The sequence below is a fragment of the Ctenopharyngodon idella genome, chromosome 10 (assembly GCF_019924925.1).
Source record: "Ctenopharyngodon idella isolate HZGC_01 chromosome 10, HZGC01, whole genome shotgun sequence".
NCBI lineage: Eukaryota > Metazoa > Chordata > Actinopteri > Cypriniformes > Xenocyprididae > Ctenopharyngodon > Ctenopharyngodon idella.
In genome coordinates, this window is record NC_067229.1 from 17,332,322 (window position 1) to 17,337,241 (window position 4,920).

The following is a 4,920-nucleotide window of genomic DNA, read 5'->3' on the forward strand; positions in this document are numbered from 1 at the left end:
CATTCGACAAGCTATTGCTTAACACTGCAACTTACAGCTTGTCAAAATACAGTAAATCTGATCTCAATAGCTATATGTTAAAGAAGGATTACTGCTTACTTTCTGTACAATATTAATATGGCTTGAGTCAGTGTTAAGTTTGCACTGTAAAAAATTATATGATCAATAAGTCATGGTAACCCTGCTAAATAAATACATAAATAAGGCCTAAGCTGGTTGGCTGGTCTTAGCTGGTCTTCTAGTTGCATAAACATAGCCACTTTAAAAAGTTACAAAACTTTAAAAAGTTAAAACTTTGTCTTAAGAACTAGTCTGACCAACTAGCATTTAGTTGGGGGTTACTTTTCAGATTCATATCAGACATTCAAATTATGCAACCAGCCACTGGTCATAACTGGTTTAGCAGGCCGGTTTTAGAGGGGTTTTGGACAATTTTTTTGATGGTCAGGCTGGGAGACCAGTTTAGCTTAAACCAGCTCCATCCAGCTTAAACCAGCTAAGACCAGCCGACCCAGCTTTAGCTGAGTTTTTTTTTTTTCAGTACGGATATGTTTTTTCACCAAAATAATTTAACCAATTTCTACTTTATTTTTTTAAGTTATACGAGATTCAGCTAGACAATTTATTGAGTCGAATAGATTCGAAATGACTCGTACAGCCAATTCGGTACTTAAACTTAAAGGATTAGTTCACTTTCAAATGAAAATTAGCCCAAGCTTTACTCACCCTCAAGCCATCCTCGGTGTATATGACTTTCTTCTTTCTGATGAACACAATCGGAGATATATTAATAAATATCCTGACACATCCAAGCTTTATAATGGCAGTGAACAGGGTTCACGATCATGAGCTGAAGAAAGTGTCTCCATCCACATCCATCCATCATAAACATATTCCACATGGCTCCAGGGATTAATGAAGGCCTTCTGAAGCAAAACAAAATGTTTGTGTAAAAAAATATCCATATTTAACAAGTTCCAAAGTAAAATATCTAGCTTCTGCCAGACCGCCTTCAGTATTCAAGTTACGAAGAAAGTGTAAACTAGCGTCGCGTCAGTTAAGTTTTTCCGTAAGTTGAATAGGGAAGGCGTAGGACGTAGCGTAAGCTTTTTGAACTGCAAGAGTTTTACACCTTCTTCGTAGGTTTTTACGTAGGATTTTTACGGCCATAGAACTTGAAATGAAATGTACAGTTGTATTGATGCACTTTGATACTCTTTTTGTCTCACACCGGTGATTTTGTTGGAGGATGCGGCTCGAAGCTAATTATCAAATGCTCACCCCCTAAAGTGAAGCTTTCCCTAGAGAGCCACAGATTGCTGGCATTTATTTTGAATGTCACTGAGTGAGCATGTAGGTGGAGAGACACCGTCAGTATGGACGCACGTGGGTGGAGACTGCGATTATAGCAGTTTCATTTTGACAGTATTAGCTACTTATTCATCCGCACTCTATTATCACAATTACATATCTTATTTCCCCCAGGAACTGATGACTTCGAACAGGAGAGCTTCTGAATTCCTCGGTGAAGAATTTCAAACATGTTGTTGGAGAATGTTGTTGGGCCCCAGAGCTTCAACGATGACTTCCACTCACAGTCACAGCTTATTGTTTTTTTTTTTTTTTTTTTAAATGCTGTCAGCCCAGCAAGAGGATACTTTTTTTAATTTGGTTGTGGGAGTCTGGGCTGCGGGTCGTGTGAATGAGCGTGTTAAATATTTAAGCAGGTGGATGCAGTTTGGAGCCTGGGAGCGGAGGATTGGCTGGTGCCTGTTGTCATGGCTCCCAGACACACTCACGAGAATGACAGCGGTAATGAGGTAGTCTGACCCCAGATAGCCTGCAGTGCATGGTTGGTCATGTTGGCTCTATCAACAGCACTGGTCCACTCACAGCTCCCCTTTAATTAAGGTCTCAAAAAGCTTTTTTAACGTGCCTGATTGTGGAGTGCTGGGGGTTGTAAAATGCCATTAATAGCATTATACACATTTAAAACAAAGCAGCAAGAGATTCAAGCAGCAAAGGCCGCAACCTTTTTGCTCTTGTCCAAACACAAGGAATGTCTTTATGCAGTATAAGGAGACATCAAATCCATTTGCTTTGAAAGTGATATTACATAATATAGGACTAGTGCAGTTCGCTACTCACTACAGACCACAACAAGGACGCAATAACTTCACTGATGTACTAGTTCAAATATAAAACCCTTTTCAGCTCAGTTCATCTCCCACCATGCTTTGCATCATCGTCAGGTGTGTGACTAGCACGCATCCACATCGGGTTGAAGGCCACGTTACCAATTCCTCTCTTTTTAGACGTTGCTGGCTTTCTTGTGCTTTCGACTTTCAAGTTCCCTGTGAACTTAACATCAAACGGCTGAAGCCCTGTGCACTGGCTTTGAAGTGCTGGGGAGAGCTGAGCTCTGCGATCCCCTTGTGTTGGCGCTGGTAAAAAGCTGCCATGCTAAAAAAGTCAAAGACTGCAGGGAACGGACAGTGAAGTCAACCCACTCCGCCCTCCCTGTACACCTAATGGAACCTCGGAGTCTTTGAAACATATTCCACTCTTGATAATGATGTTTCAGTGCTTCTGTCAGCCATGAGTGAAGGTGTAGGCATGTGTCAGGATTTGGGCCTTTCAAGGTTTAATTTAGCCAGAATCATTCATAACCTATAAAAGAGAGACCAATCAGTCTAAATGGGTGCTTATAAGAAGGTTTTCAAATATAAAATGTGCCATGTGCTATCATAAGTAAAAATTAAACCTTTAAGTGCATCTCAAAGGCTGTCTCTGGATCAGAACTACAACTAAAGCCGCGGTTACGCTCAACTTGGAGCACACTGCAACAGATGAGATGTTGTCACACTCTGTGGCACCTTTTTTAAAAACATAAATTCAACATATGACAAATATACATACAAATATATATACAAAATGTAAACATATTAGTGATTAGTGCTGTCAAATCGATTAATAGCATTTAACATAAAAGTTTGTAAATATAATATGCGTGTGTATATATATATATATATATATATGATTTATTATAAGGGGTGCACTTAACTTTTTCGGTCTGGTTCTCAAGGTACTCACACTTTACTTGGCACACTTGTCCTACAAGCTGTCGTCATCACTTTCCTCCTGACTGCTCTCTTCACTATCTTTTCTCTCGAACATTGTAGATGATGATGATGTTTTTGTTAATTTACATTATTAACATTATTACATTTTATTAACATTACTGACACAGACAACAGCAGGAATATTAGGCTGCTGTCACTTTAAGACCGAATGCACGAAACGAATATACTGATATATTTCTTTCTCAACTGTTCACTTATGACATAACTGAGATAATACTTGCTGAGACGGGTATTTTGACATAATTTTGTGTGTATGTGTCCGTTCAAGTGCAAGTAAACGAAAAGAGGAATCAATTCGGTGTTTGAGCTCTGTCTGAAATTTGTGTCCCGATTTTTGCCTCTACTTCCGCGTTTAAAGTCCTTTGAATGAGTAAATTGGCAAGACAAAACACATCAAAATGATAGCAGTTAATCCGCAAATCACATGCATGCCGAACCATGGGGTCTGGTCCGTACGGATCAACTGCGATCCATTGTCTTCACTGCATAAATTATAAATTAAATATAGAATAATCCTTATTAAAGCTATAAAAGTGATTCAGTCAAGAGCAGTGAGTGATTTTCTCTTTTTCTTTTGTTGTTTGATTGACATTAATGACAGACTACAGCAGGTTTATTAGGCTGCTGTCACTTTAAGACCTGACGCATATGACGCGGATCAGACATGCATCCTATTTAACTCTTTAAGTTCATTTGAGACCTTATTTAACTCATTTAAGACTGTACTTATGAGGATACTCGACAAAATAGCCATTTTGTCATAATTTTGTTTGTTTTTGAAATTATGCCAGCGAAGTCCTACAGCCAATGAGAGAGCAAGATACAGGGAAAGTTCAGGGGGAGGAGTCATAAACCTGCAACAGAACATCTGCAAGCATGGCTTCTCATTCTCTCCTTCGTATTCTTTTTTCTTTTTTACTGCAAATCAGCACACAGGCAACTTGTATTACAAGCTTTGTGCGGGCTGATCATTTTTAACAGGAAGAAATCCAGGCTCGCGCGAGAACTCCCGTCTCACGCGTGATCTTACGTTATTTCCTGTATCACTTCTTGCATGTGTTTGGTTGTGAAATGTAGTTTGTAGACCAGACAGAGTTGTCTGTGATTCTTCCTATTGAAATGTGATCCGTCGTGTAATGTACACACAACAGCAACTAAACGGTACCCCAGACAGTCGTGTAGTGTGAGAAGAACAGCGACCCGACGAAATCGTGCAGTGTGTTCCCAGTATAAGAGGTTTGCAGAACTTTATAATGCAGCGTAATGCGAAACTACTTTGAGTCTCCGGTCGGTCTTCCGCATTCGTATGTGTATAAATGGAAGTCAATGAAACGAAAAGTGTAGTGTGACCTCCTCTTAAATGGGGTTTGACAAAAAATGAGTCTGTTAATCAAAACAAAACATACCATGTTTGAGCTTTATAAAGCTTAATAAAGTTAACAACTCATAAACAAAGTTCTAAAATGTGTTTATTAAGGGAAGATGATTGACTAATGTCATTTTGTAAGCCTTCAAAATGAGACAAAGCATACATATTGCCATTTAAATGTGCATTCATATTGTTTGATTATGTTTAGCAGTCATGTGCTCTGTAAGTAAGCTATGTTTTCAATGTAGAGCAGCCTTTGGTTCCATGGTTCCATGGTTATGTAGGAAAGTTTTTATTTGCTTAAAAGTAGATTAACTGTTCTCTCAACTTTCATTTTCATATGAAACATTTTTTTTTACGAAGGCACGGGTCCACGTTAATGACGTCATTGATTGGGGGTCGCATTGT

The 4,920-nt window shown here is 38.9% G+C and overlaps 1 long non-coding RNA gene across 5 annotated transcripts in view; it reads right to left on the reverse strand.

The window, feature by feature from the left end:
- LOC127521595 (uncharacterized) overlaps nt 1–4,920 on the reverse strand; it is a 32,160-nt gene that overhangs the window by 10,732 nt on the left and 16,508 nt on the right. For all 5 annotated transcript variants that reach the window (XR_007932422.1, XR_007932421.1, XR_007932420.1 and 2 more), the window contains one exon: nt 727–926. This is a non-coding gene — a long non-coding RNA (uncharacterized LOC127521595). The remainder of the gene's footprint in view (nt 1–726; nt 927–4,920) is intronic.